Source organism: Oryctolagus cuniculus, chromosome 1 (assembly GCF_051225735.1).
Source record: "Oryctolagus cuniculus isolate XC-2025 breed Fujian yellow rabbit chromosome 1, ASM5122573v1, whole genome shotgun sequence".
Taxonomy (NCBI): domain Eukaryota; kingdom Metazoa; phylum Chordata; class Mammalia; order Lagomorpha; family Leporidae; genus Oryctolagus; species Oryctolagus cuniculus.
The window spans coordinates 153822935-153837370 of NC_142867.1; the positions used below are offsets into that span (position 1 = coordinate 153822935).

General features: G+C 41.3%; 1 protein-coding gene across 4 annotated transcripts in view; it reads right to left on the reverse strand.

Annotated features, from left to right (window-relative positions):
* The window catches only part of GCNT1 (glucosaminyl (N-acetyl) transferase 1), a 56750-nt gene that overhangs the window by 14809 nt on the left and 27505 nt on the right, over positions 1–14436 (reverse strand). The window contains exon 2 of one of the 4 annotated variants that reach the window (XM_070050634.2): positions 10474–10578. The exons of the other annotated variants lie outside the window; for them this stretch is intronic. The gene's annotated coding sequence lies outside the window, so the exon portion shown is untranslated. The remainder of the gene's footprint in view (positions 1–10473; positions 10579–14436) is intronic. 4 annotated transcript variants of the gene reach the window in all.

Consider the following 14436-nt stretch of genomic DNA (forward strand, 5'->3'; position numbering starts at 1 on the left):
CCTTGACATGATCAAGGCAATTTATGAAAAACCCACGGCCAGCATCCTATTGAATGGGGAAAAATTGGAGGCATTCCTACTGAGATCTGAAACCAGACAAGGATGCCCACTCTCCCCATTGCTTTTCAATGTTGTCCTGGAAGTTTTAGCCAGAGCCATTAGGCAAGAAAAAGAAATTAAAAGGCTACAAATTGGGAAGGAGGAAGTCAAACTACCCCTATTTGCAGATGACATGATTCTATATATAGGGGATCCAAAAGACTCCACTGAAAGACTATTGGAAGTCATAGAAGAGTTTGATAATGTTGCAAGGTATAAAATCAATAGCCTTTGTATACACAGACAATGGCACAGCTGAGAAAGACCTTCTATGATCAATCCCATTCACAATAGCTACAAAAAAATCAAATACCTTGGAATAAATTTAACTAAGAATGTCAAAGATCTCTATGATGAGAATTACAATACATTAAAGAAAGAAATAGAAGAAGATACAAAAAATGGAAAAATCTTCCATGTTCATGGATCAGAATAATTAATATCAACAAAATGTCCACACTACTGAAACAATTTACTAATTCAATGCAATTCCAAACAAAATACCAAGGACATTCTTCTCAGATATAGAAAAAAATGATGCTGAAATTCATATGGAAACCCTTGAGACCCGAATAGCTAAAGCAATCTTATACAACAAAAACAAAGCCAGAGGCAACACAATACCAGATTTCACGATGCACTACCAGGCAATTATAATCAAAACAGCCTGGTATTGGTACAAAAACAGATGGACAGACCATTGGAACAGACAGAAAAACAGAAATCAATCCAAGCATCTACAACCAACTTATATTTGACCAAAGAGCTAAAACCAAACTCTGGAGCAATGACAGTCTTTTTAACAAATGGTTCTGGGAAAACTGGATTTCCACATGCAGAAGTATGAAGCAAGACCCTTAGCTTGTATCTTACACAAAAACCCAGTCAAAATGGATTAAAGACCTAAATCTACGATCCAACACCATCAAATGATTAGAGAAACTGGGGAAACTCTGCAAGATATTGGCACAGGCAAAGAGTTCTTGGAAAAGATCCCAGAGGCACAGACAATCAAAACCAATATTAATAAATGAGATTACATCAAATTGAGAAGTTTCTGTACTGCAAAAGAAACACTCAGGAAAGTGAAGAGGCAACCGACAGAACGGGAGAAATTATTTGCAAACTATCCAATTGATAAGGATTAATAACCAGAATATATAAAGAAATAAGAAACTCCACAACAACAAAACAAACAACCCAATTAAGAAATGAGCCAAGGACTTAAACAGACATTTTTCAAAGGAGGACATTCAAATGGCCACCAGACACATGAAAAAATGCTCAGGATCACTAGCCATCAGGGAAATGCAAATCAAAACCACAGTGAGGCTTGACCTCACCCCAGTTAGAATGGCTTTCATACAGAAATCAACAAACAACAAATGCTGGCAAGGATGTGGTGAAAAAGGTACACTAATCCACTGCTGGTGGGAATGTAAGCTGCTAAAGCCATTATAGAAAACAGTATGGATATGTTAGAAATCTGAATATAGACCTGCCATATGACCCAGCCATCCCACTCCTGGGAATTTACCCAAGGGAAATGAAATCAGCATAAGAAAGAGTTATCTGCACCCCCATATTTATTGCAGCTCAATTTACAATATCTAAGACATGGAATCAACCCAAATGCCCATCAACTTAAGACTGGATAAAGAAATTACAGGGTGGGTACACCATGAAATACTATATGGCAGTAAAAACAAATGAAATCTGGTCATTTGCAAAAAAATGGATGAATCTGGAAAACATCATACTTAGTGAAATATGCCAGGCCAAAAAGTTAAAAACACCATATGTTCTCCCTGACCTATAATAATTAATTGAGCATCTAAAAGGCAATCTGTAGAAGTGAAATCGATACCTCTAGAAGGGATGACTTGAGCTGCCCTTGTCTTGACTGTTGAGGAACAGTTTTTTTTTTTTTTCCATGCTATTTGTTGAACTCTTTACTTAACATAGGGTTAATCATATGTATATAAAGTCAACAGAAAATAGATTTTAGTAAAAAAATAAGAGTGGGAATAAGAGAAGGAGGAGTTAGAGGGATGTGAGTATGGGTAAGAGAGCAGGCACAGTGGAAAGAATCACCATGTTCCAGAAGTTGTAATTATGAGGTGTATTGAAGCTTATAACTGTAAAGCTGTTTAGTTCTGCATACATTCCTATGGACTTACTTCTAAGGGTACTGTTTAAAAACTTGCCATGGGACCTCAAATCCCCTTAAGCTGGGTGGTAAAAATATCATCTTAAGTGTTAAAGAGATCATATGGATAGGATTGTTAAAAGTGATCATATATATAGGAGGATTGTTAAAAGTGATCATATATATAGGATTAAGTGTCTGGTAATAATAATAGAATTTAAAAGGAGTGAGTGCTCCAACATGGCAAGCAGTCCACACAGCAAACTCGTAGAATGACAATCACTTTAAGTAATGCTCTGACCTCAGAATCAGCCCTTAAGGCTTCCTGGTCTGACTGAAAAGCTCATGAGAGCATTTCAAGCATGGAAAGCCAAGACACTATGGCAAAAATGTCCTACATGAAGGACCTCGGTGGATGAGACCCCAGTAGAAAAAAGTGGTCATCAAAGAATGAGGTACTTTTCTCTGAAGGGAGGAGAGAACTTCCACTTTGCTATGGCCTTGTCTAAATACTTAACGGAATTTATAGATTCAAAAGACTTCCATAACCTAGGCAGCTCATGTCAAGAGAATTGGGTGGTCACTTACATCATACATAAGAGTGTTAATTCTTAAATTAACAACAGAAACCATTGTGCACTAACTTCCCATGCAGGACCTTTGTCCTCAAAGAGTTGTATTATGAGAGTGAGCAGTAAATCTTGTCCTCAAAGATTTATTTAATTTTAATGCATTAAGTGGAAGATATTCTTATGTCTCATAAGTTTCAGTTATGCCTAAGTGTCCAACTCCATTGCTTGTTTTCTTAGGTGCTTCCTTAATTAATGATAAAACTCTTTCTCAAGGACTTTCTTTTAACGTATTAAGTGGAGTATGTTTTTATGTCTCATAAGTTACAGTTACATCTGCTCCCAAAAGATGTATCATTCTTGGGTGCTTCTTTAAAGTTAATTAAGTTTCTAAAAAAAAAAAAAAAAAAAAGTGATATTCACTTTGAGAAGCAATGACTCCGAACAGCCCTTGTCTTGACTGTTGAGAAATAGTTTTGAGGGTTTTTTTTTTTTTTTTTTTTTTTTAGTGCAAATTGTTGATATCTTTACTTAGTTTAGAGTTGGTCTTCTGTGTATAAAGTTAATTGAAAATGGATCTTTGTGGGGGCCGGCGCTGCGGCTCACTAGGCTAATCCGCCTTGCGGCGCCGGCACACCGGGTTCTAGTCGCAGTCGGGGTGCCGGATTCTGTCCCGGTTGCCCCTCTTCCAGGCCAGCTCTCTGCTGTGGCCAGGGAGTGCAGTGGAGGATGGCCCAAGTCCTTGGGCCCTGCACCCCATGGGAGACCAGGAGAAGCACCTGGCTCCTGGCTTCGGATCAGCGCAATGCGCCGGCCATAGCAGCCACATGGGGGGTGAACCAACGGTAAAGGAAGACCTTTCTTTCTGTCTCTCTCTCTCACTGTCCACTCTGCCTGTGAAAGAAAAGAAAAGAAAAGAAAAGAAAAGAAAAGAAAAGAAAAGAAAAGAAAAGAAAAGAAAAGAAAAGAAAAGAAAAGAAAAGAAAAGAAAAGAAAAGAAAAGAAAAGAAAAGAAAAGAAAAGAAAAGAAAAGAAAAGAAAAGAAAAGAAAAGAAAAGAAAAGAAAAGAAAGAAAGAAAGAAAGAAAGAAAGAAAAGAAAAGAAAAGAAAAGAAAAGAAAAGAAAAGAAAAGAAAAGAAAAGAAAAGAAAAGAAAAGAAAATGGATCTTTGTGGAGAATGGTACTGGGAATGAGAGAGGAAGGAGGAGGGGTGGGAGATCTGGTATGGTGGGAAGAATCACTATATTCCTAAAGTTGTATTTATGAAATGCATGAAGTTTGTATTCCTTAAATAAAAGGTTTCTTTGTGGAAAACAAACAAACAAAAACAAAAAACAAAAACCAGAGAGAGAAGAGAAGGAGCTAAAAATGAGGATTATGGACTGATGTCTTGAAATCTTCTTTGAAATATATTAGGAAATGAGAGCGTGTAGAGGGATGGATAGGTAGATAGGTGTGTGATAGAGCAGTGAGTAAAATATTCATGGTATTGGCCTAGGTATGAATGTATAAGTGCTCATAGTAAAAAATTGCTCAACTTTACTGTGTGCATGAATCTTTTCATAATTCAGTGTTAGAAGAAATGAGGACTATGACAATGGAGACGGAAATGAAGCAAGTACTACCGCCTCCAGATATATACTGAATAGCAAAATGAGCCCAGGAAAGACCTGATTAATCAGATTTCCTTGGAAAAACATCTCCATGTGGACAATCAGATTTTACCTAAAGAGACTGACGTTGACACTGCATTCTCTAGATGCAGGTTTGCCTTTAGCTGGCCCTTGCCCTTCAAACCTAAAATGAAGCCAAGAGATAAATTCAACAAAACACTAGAGACTCTTGAACCATATCCTGGGCATTCAACATAGGAAGTAATATTGATTCTTATTGACTTAATAGAAGGTCATATTCCCAATGTGCTAATCCCAGCAAATGTTTTGTTGATCATCCACTTTATCATTGTATAATATCTAACCTTATACTTTCAGTTGGCAAGTTCTGATCACTGGAGCATGTGCCAATAAAATCTTGAGTATTGCCAAATGACCTTTAGCCTAGAATAGTATCATTCCAACTTGATAACAGAATTACATCATCACATAGACCAGTTTGCTTCATATGAAACTATTTTCCAATCTCTGGAAGCACAACCCTGATCCTGGAGTTATCTTTTCAAGTTGTGTCCTTTGTGACAAAAGAGAACTGGGAGTAAGTGTTTGTTTTTTGTTTTTTTTTTGTTTGTTTGTTTGTTGTTTTTTTTTTTTTTTTTTTTTTTGACAGGCAGAGTGGACAGTGAGAGAGAGAGAGAGAGAGAGAAAGGTCTTCCTTTGCCGTTGGTTCATACTCCAAGGGCTGCCACGGCCGGCGCATCACACTGATCCGATGGCAGGAGCCAGGTGCTTCTCCTGGTCTCACATGGGGTGCAGGGCCCAAGCACTTGGGCCATCCTCCACTGTACTTCCCTGGCCACAGCAGAGAGCTGGCCTGGAAGAGGGACAACCGGGACTAGAACCTGGTGTGCCGGAGCCGCTAGGTGGAGGATTAGCCTATTGAGCCGCGGCACCGGCCTGGGAGTAAGTTATTTCAAACAAACGTATTACCCCTTTTGGAAAAAATAAATTCTCTTGCGCAGAAGTTTGATAGGATTAATTTCCTATGTGTTCATGAGCGCATTTGGGTGATAAGCAGTTTTTCTTTTAAAGAAAGATTATTTTAACAAACTGTTTAAAAGTTGACAGTATTATTGAAAAAACGCCGAAATATTGCCACAGGAAAGATTCAATACAAACAGAAATGTTGAATTTATGTGCTCATGCACTGTATAGATTCATCTAATCTTGTGCTGAAAGATGTTCTTGCAATTATTTGGGGTGTTATATATAAGGGATGTGACTTGAAGCGTGTGTCATCAGCTTTGTTGTGTTCTGTAATCACAGAACTGCCAAGAGTCGCTGTAACTGCTGGGCGAAAGGGTCCACTGATCTGGAGCCCATTCATCAGACAATAACCTCCTGGCATTCATCTGGACATGTTGATATCTGCCACTCTGAAAGACAACTCTTTCATCTATCTTAGTTTATTACAGAATTCAGAAGCACTGATAAAATTTTAAAAATAAGTCATTTGGGGGTGTTTGTTGTTGACAGTTAAGATGCTGCAAGGGACACCCACGTCTTATATTGGAGTGTGTAGGTTACAACCCCAGCTCAGCTCCTGGTTCTAACTCCCTGCTAATGTGCATCCTGGGGTGTAGCAGGCAACGGCTCAAGTAGTTGGGAGAAGTCAGCCACGTGGCAGATAGACCCAGATGGAGTACCTGGCTCCTGATTGTGCCTTGGCCCAGCCCTGGCTGTTGCAGGCATTATAAAGTGAATCAGCAGATGGGAGATCTATCACTGTCTGTCTTTCAAAAACATGTCATTTGAGCATCAAATATACCATATTTTGAAGGAAAAAAAATATTAACTGACAACTGTTTACAAAGTACTTAGGTCTCCACTTCAAACCCGACAAAGATCCAAGATGTATTCTCTGCAGATGTTCCCCAGGTTGGGATACACCAGGCATAATGGAAGGCAGGGTCCATGCCCTCAAAGCATGACTATCAAGATCTCTTTCCTGATTTCTAGCTTGTTTATTCCTCATCTTTTATCTCCCAGAACTTTCACTGTAAAGCTGAGGCATAACTGTATTCCCTAGGGAATCCTACTAAGCCAGGAGAAAAAACAGATACACTGCTCAATTGAGAGGTCCTCAAATGTACACAGAAAACAGAGTGTGCTGGGACCAAAAAAAACCTACCTTTCCTATCTTCAGGGAGATAAAAAAAAGATACTGCATTCATGAAAAGTGAGTAAATAAGAGGCCCAGATTATATTTTCTGCAGACAGCTAGAACAGTTCTGTAACAGGACCTCACCAATCAAGAAACAAATTCTCTCCTCGTTTAATTTGGGCAAACTTATGACTCTGTTGACCACGAGAATTTAGCAGAAGTGATACTATGTGACCACTAAGTTTAGGTCATGTGAAAACTCAAAGCTTCTGCAGGGTTGCCTTGGAGAATTTGTTCTCCAAAATCTTCCTTTCTCAGAACCAGCTTCCAGGGTGTGTGAGAAGCCTCATGGAGGGCCAGAGGTACCCCAGTCTTTGACATCATTGAAGCCCACATGTCAGACGTGTGAATAAGGAAGCCAGGAGATGACTCCAATTCTTTGACTCACTGTAGTATTACCAAAATTCTTTTTCATTATTATTATTATTATTATTATTATTTACAGGCAGAGTAGAAAGTGAGAGAGAGAGACAGAGAGAAAGGTCTTCCTTTTGCCGTTGGTTCACCCTCCAATGGCCGCCGCGGCCGGCATGCTGTGGCCATGGCACCGCGCTGATCCGATGGCAGGAGCCAGGTGCTTCTCCTGGTCTCCCATGGGGTACAGGGCCTAATCACTTGGGCCATCCTCCACTGCACTCCCTGGCCACAGCAGAGAGCTGGCCTGGAAGAGGGGCAACCGGGACAGAATCCGGCACCCCAACCGGGACTAGAACCCGGTGTGCCGGCGCCGCTAGGCGGAGGATTAGCCTATTGAGCTGTGGCACCGGCTTCATTATTATTATTACTGTTATATATTTGAAAGAATTGGGGGGGGGATATTCAAACTGCTGGGTTGCTCCCAAAATTCCTGAAGTCAGGAGCCAGGAACTCCATCTGGTATCCCATAAGGACCCAAGTACTTGAGATATCACCTGTTGCCTTCCAAGGTGTGCATTAGCAGGAAGCTACATCAGAAGCAAAGGCAGGAATTGATCCCAGACACTCTGATTTCAGATGCAGGCATCCCAAGGTGTGCCACAACACCTGCCTCTTAACAAAATTCCAGACCCACAGAATGTGTGAGCAAAAATTAAATGGTTATGCTGTATGTCACTATCTTTGAGGTCTTGTGTCTCACAGCAACAGAAGACTAAAACAAACAGGAAACCACATGAGCAGGACACCTAGCAAATAAAAATGAGCTCCTGAAAATTAATAACATGAGAGCAAAGATGAGAATCTCAACAGAAGGACTGAAAGATACAGTTGAGAAAAAACTCTTAGGTAGTTAAGCAAACAGACAAATCATCGGATGAAAAAATGAAAGAAAAAATATAGTAATTCAGAGAAACAGACGAGGAGTTTACCTTCTGAATAACAGGAGTTCCAGAAAGAGAGAGAGAGAAAAAAGGAAGGAAGCCATCAAATAATAATTCAAGACTACTTCCCAAAATTTAGGAATGGTTGGTTTCCAGATTACAAATACTCTAGAGTCCCAGCACAGTGGATGCAATTACAGTAGATGCAAATACAGTGGATGTCCACACAGAGGCCAGCATTGTGGCATAACAAGTTAAGCCACCACCTCAATGCCAGCATCCTATATGGGCACTCTCCTGCCCCACTTACAATCTAGCTCCCTGCTAAGGCACTTGGGAAAACAGCAGAAGATGGTCCAAGTCCTTGGGCTCCTGTACTCATGTGGGAGACCTAGATGAACCTCCTGGCTCCTTGCTTTAGCCTGGCCCAGTCCAGGCTGTTGCTGACATTTAGGAAGTAAACCAGCAAATGAAAGATCAATCTCTCTCTCTATATATAATTCTTTCAAATAAATAAAATGTCTCTTAAAAAAATCAAAACAGATCCACATCAAGATCCACTCATTACTCCTGAGAGGGTGAAACACAAAGGATAGGTCATCATCTATGCTTGCAGGGAGGGGGAATACCTAAGCCACACAAAGGATCCAGAATCAGAGCAGCTTCACCCTTCACAAAACCCACAGGAACCAAGGAACAATGGAGCAATACTTTCTAAGCACTGAAGAACACCATATTCCTGCTGAGAATTCTTACAGCCAGATGAACTACTAAGCAAAGTCATGATAAAATGAAAACACTGGGGCTGGCACTGTATACAATAGATTAATCATCTGCCATAGGTGCCAGCATCCCATATGGGTGCAGGTTCTAGTCCTGGCTGCTCCTCTTCTGATCCAGCTCTCTGCAATGGCCTGGGAAAGCAGTGGCAGATGGCCCAAGTGCTCCCTGCACCCACGTAGGAGACCTGGAAGAAGCTCCTGTGTTCGGATCAGTTCAACTCTGCCCATTGCGGCCATTTGGGGGGTGTCTCTCCCTCTCACTATCTGTAACTCTACTTCTCAAATAAATAAAAATACTTTTTAAAAATGGAAAACAGGCAAGATCTCAAATACTTACCTTTATGAATTCTTTCTCTGGAAGCTACTAAACAACCAGCACCATCAAAACTGAAGTATTAACCAAGAAAGGGAAAGAACTGGAAAAGGGATCTGACATAAGAAGAGAGAAGGTAACCCCCAGGCTTGTGTCAAATGGACATCCCTGGCTATGTAACAACCCATAAGCCTCCACAGCACATGCAACAGCTCATAAGGCTCTGGAAGTGATGTCTTTCAAGAAGATAAACTGATGGGATAACAGATGGGAATAAATGTACTGAAAATAGATTTAAACAACTAGCAGACTAGAAGACTGGGTTTCTAACGGCAACCTTGAAATCAAAGCAAATAAAGGGAGTTGGGAAGGTGACTATGGCCTCCAAAGAAATCAGTCACGCAATGATGAAAAAACCAACCAGGATGTACCTCATCTGCTTAGCTCTGAAGAGCAGCAGTCTTGTCATGTAAATGCTATTACTCAATCAAAATTCAATAAAACTCTATTAGGAACACAGAGCAATGGGAAAGATAGGTATGAGAGGCATACCTTGCCCAGCGCTATAAAAGTGGCCATGGGAATGTGTTTTCAATTACTTTGATGTTGCAAGGTTAAAAAAAAAATCTCATTTTCATCTACTACCAAGTGCTCTTGTCTTCAACAACTCAAATAGTTAAGTATCAGATGAGAAGCATGGAGTGGCGGTAAATCCAGTGCAGGACTGTGTTCACAGCAATTAACAGATGAGGAGATCTGTATATTAGAAGCCTCCAAACCACTGATTATCAGATCAAGATTTCAGTTTGAATACGAGCACAATATGTGAGGACTTAACAATACAGAAAACATCAGCCACCATGGCAATTTACAAACAAAATCTGCCAGATATGAATAGCAAATATTCAAGATGAACCAGACCTAAAAAAAAAAATCACATTTATCCCAGTATTTCACGCTTACTGGTATAAGTTAGAGAAATTTCACTCCATAGAGGAGAAAATGGAAAAAAAAAAAAAAAACTATAAAGAAATGAGCAATGTGTGACTCAGGATAGATTTTCTTTAATTTCTTAGTATTAAAAAGCAAAGAAGAATTTGGGAGGGAGAAAGGAATATTACATATCTTATTACATGTTTACATGGCATAGCATCCTCAGAACTCTTAAGTGCATTTATTTATATATTTCTGTGACTACACACACACACACACACACACACACACACACACACCTCAAAGAACAATTGGGATTTTCTTCCTTGGATTCTTATACATCCATGCAACATAGGAAGAAATTGATTGCACCGGATGCCTTTGCTAACCTGCATTAAGAGTTCTGCTGGTCTCTCTGCTGTGGCCAGGGAGTGCAGTGGAGGATGGCCCAAGTCCTTGGGCCCTGCACCCCATGGGAGACCAGGATAAGTACCTGACTCCTGCCATCGGATCAGCGCGGTGCACCGGCCATTGAAGGGTGAACCAACGGCAAAGGAAGACCTTTCTCTCTGTCTCTCTCTCTCACTGTCCACTCTGTCTGTCAAAAAAAAAAAAAAAAAAAAAAGAGTTCTGCTGGTACATATATTAACTGTAGTAAAGAACATTTCAATAGGCAAATTTTCTTCTGTGTAATTTATACTCAAGTAATTCTAAGTCCAAACAAAACCACTATAGATAAGAATTAATTATCTTAGGGTGGGCACTGTGGCACAGTGGAGTAAGCCACACCTGGGACACCCACATCCCAAATCAGAGTGCTGGCTCAAGTCCCAGCTGTTCCACTTTGATCTCACTTCCTGCTAACTCTTTCCGAGAGGTAGCAGATGACAGCCCAAGGTTCCCAGGGCCCCATCACCCACATGGGAGACCCAGATGGAGATGTAGGCTCCTGGCTTCTGCCTGGATCTATCCTGGCTGTTGTAGGCATTTGGGGAGTAAATCAGTGAAAGGGAGAACTCTATCTCTGTCCTTTTAAACAGATGAAATAAATGGAAATTTATTTTTTAAAAATTAATTCTTCCTATCTGTTGTAGCATTTTTTAAAGTCCTAGAAGGGGCTGGCACTGTGGCACAGTAGGTTAATGTTCAGCCTGCAGCACCAGCATCTCATATGGGTGCTGGTTCTAGTCCCGGCTGCTCCTCTTCCAACCTAGCTCTCTGCGATTGCCTGGGAAGGCAGCCTAAGATGGCCCAAGTGCTTGGGCCCCTGCACCTGTGTAGGGGACCTGGAAGAAGCTCCTGGCTTCAGACTGACTCAGCTCCAGCTGTTGCGGCCATTCGGGGACTGAACCAGCGAATGGAAGACCTTTTTCTCTGTCTCTTCCTCTCACTGTCTGTAACTCTACATCTCAAATAAATAAATAAAATCTTTTTAAAAAAAGAAATAAAATCCTGGAAATACCTTTCTTAAGAAAAACAAGGCTTCAAAAAGTTTGTGGAAAGATGGAATGAAAAGGTAAGTTTATTCTGGTGCAAAAACAGTTGAAATTCTTGTGTTTTTTTTTTTTTAATAATATGCATTTGTCATGAACTTTTGAAAGACCCTTCATATAAATGGACTTGAAAAAGCTTTTGCAGCAAATATTTTAAAACCTATTTTTAAGACTATTTTCAAGTACCCTACACACACACACACACACACACACACCATACGCATGCATCTATGTGAGTAATGCATAAACGAAGAGCTGATGGATAGAAGAGTCTACAACCTAATACCCATCTGCAGCAGGAAGTATGGTCTAAGTTAGCTTAGTTGGCCTCTAGTCTCAGTGACTACTTCTGGGCTCAATTTCACTAATTCTCGAAGGACTATTGTTCTATGGTCCAGAGGCTGCAGTGACAGGAGAAAAATGCCAACTACTGTGATTGATGTCAGAGCCATGCAAGTGTCTCAGAGGACTGTGATTCAAGTGAAGGAAAACAAATGCCACGGTAAGCAGGCCAAGGAAAGGAGCAGGAAGCAGATAAGATCTAAGGCAGAGGCCCTGCACTCTGGGTGGAGTTCTTTCTGGCAATACCTGGTCTCTGCCTCCTGCTGGGAGGGTGGTCTCTGGTGCCTGACTGCTGTCTAGGACTCACTGCCAGGAACTGCTTAGCTACTCTGAGGTCTCACATTGAAATCAACCACTGAGGCCCTAACGATGGCTGGCCTTCCAGAGTGGTCAGGAAAACTTCTTGGGGTTCCCTAGAACTTAACACAGGATGAAAAAACAAAGCCCCATAGTGCAGACTGCAGTCTCCCAGCATTCACTCTAGTGTTTTCTTGGGCTCCAGCCAAGGGGACATGAGGTCACAGAGAACTTTCTGTGAAGGCTCCTGTGCCCCCTCCAGCAAGCAGACTTCATGCATGAATAAGATATTACAACAGAAACCAGATGTTGTACAGAAAGCAGAGGAGGCCAAAACCGTGCCTCCCCTCTTCACCCCCAAACCCAGAGCCAGGTACAGGGAATCGTGCAACATTATTTGGTAAATAGATAAAGTCTCTCTCAACGGAGGCTCATATTCCTCTGCTAAAATTTAATATCTGGGGGGAAGGAATGACACTGTGAGTTAAGCTGTGGCTTGGGATGCCTGCATCCCGTACTGGAGTAAATGTAATGTGCCTGGGATCAAAACTCACTTCTGGTTCTTTTTTTAAGATTTATTTATTTGAAAGGCAGAGGTAGAGAGTGAGAAAGAGGGACAGACAGATAGGGAGAGAGATATTCCAACTACTGGTTCATTCTCCAAATGGCTGCAACACCTGGGGTTGGGCTGGGCCAAGGGGAAGACAGGACTCTGGCACTCCATCCGGGTCTTCCACATGAGTGGCAAGGTTCCACCCACTTGGGCCATCATCCACTGCTTTCCCAGGCACATTAGCAAGGAGATGGATTGGAAGAGGAACATCCAATACTCAAATGCATTAATATGGGATGTGACAGCTTACCCCACTGTGCCACAACAATGCCCTATCTCTGATTCTCATCTAGCTTCCAGTTAATGCATCTGGGAAGCAGCAAATAATGGCCTAAATACTTGGGTTCCTGCCACCTACATGGGAGACCTAGATGGAGTTCTGGGCCCTAGTTTCAGCCTCATCAGTCCCTGGCTGTCGTAGACATTAGGGAATGAATTCACAGATAGAAGATCTCTCTTTCTTTCTCTGTCTCCCTCTTTCTCTCACTCTGCTTTTCAAATAAATACATACATCTCTTTTTAAAATTGATTATCTGTTCTTTCTTTTGACTGTTAGAGAAAAATTCTGCTTCCAGTTGGCTGCACATAGATAGGGACTGGTAATATCTAAAAGTATACTGATTAAAAATAAAATAAGCGACTATTTAAAAAACGCAAATTCCTTAAATACAAGGAATAGAATTGAAGAAACAGCATAAGAAATTTGAAAGCCAGAGGGAATGAATGACTGACATGGGGCTATCACAAAGTTGAATCCTAAAGCAGGCTCTGGGGAAAGCTGAAACAATGCACACCACAGCTTCAGATGAGGGCCAGAATAGATTCAGCGAGGCCTTGGACCACTGTTTTCAACCTAGATTCCAAATAACCAACCAGACGACCAGTCAAATGTGGCACAGAATAAAGGCATTTTCATGTCTGCAAGTCACAGGCTCCTTTTCTTAGAAGGCTACTACAAGATGTATGGTACCAACAGATGAAGCCTGCCATAATATAACAACAATAACAACAATATCTCTATCTTCGTGTGCTTAATATGCTCTAGGAACTCTTCCACGTGGTTTACTTATGGAAAATGTACATTATCTTTTTTTAAAGGCTTATTTATTTTATTTGAAAGGTTAAGTTACAGAGAGAGGGGAAGATATACATACATAAAGAGAGATCTTCCATCTATAGGTTCACTCCCCCAAATGGCTACAATGGCTGGGGCTGGGCCAGGCTGAAGCCAGGACCCAGGAGCTTCATCCAGGTCTCCCACAAGGGTGCAGGGGCCCAAGCACTTGCCATATTCTACTGCCTTCCCAGCTGCATTAGCACGGAGCTGGAGCAGAAGTGGAGCAGCAGGGACTCGAACTGGTGACTATATGGGATGCCGGTGCCACAGGCAACAGTTTAACCCACTGTGTCTCAGTTTCAGCCCCTACACACATTATCATTTAGCTTTCCATAAACTTCTTGAAGTGCTCCCCTATTGGCACATGAGCTCTTCATGAGAAACCTACACAGAAGGTACTGTTTTCCAGATGAGGAAACCGAGGCACCCAGAAGTGCCAAGGTCACACAGCTAGCAAGCAAAGAGCTAGCATTCAAAGACAAAAGCCATTCACTCTGGCCCCCAAGTTTGTGCTGCAGAACAAGACAGAGGATCCAGTCATCAAGGAACTCAACAGAAATGAGAGGCAACAGAAATCCAGGCTTATGAGGAAAA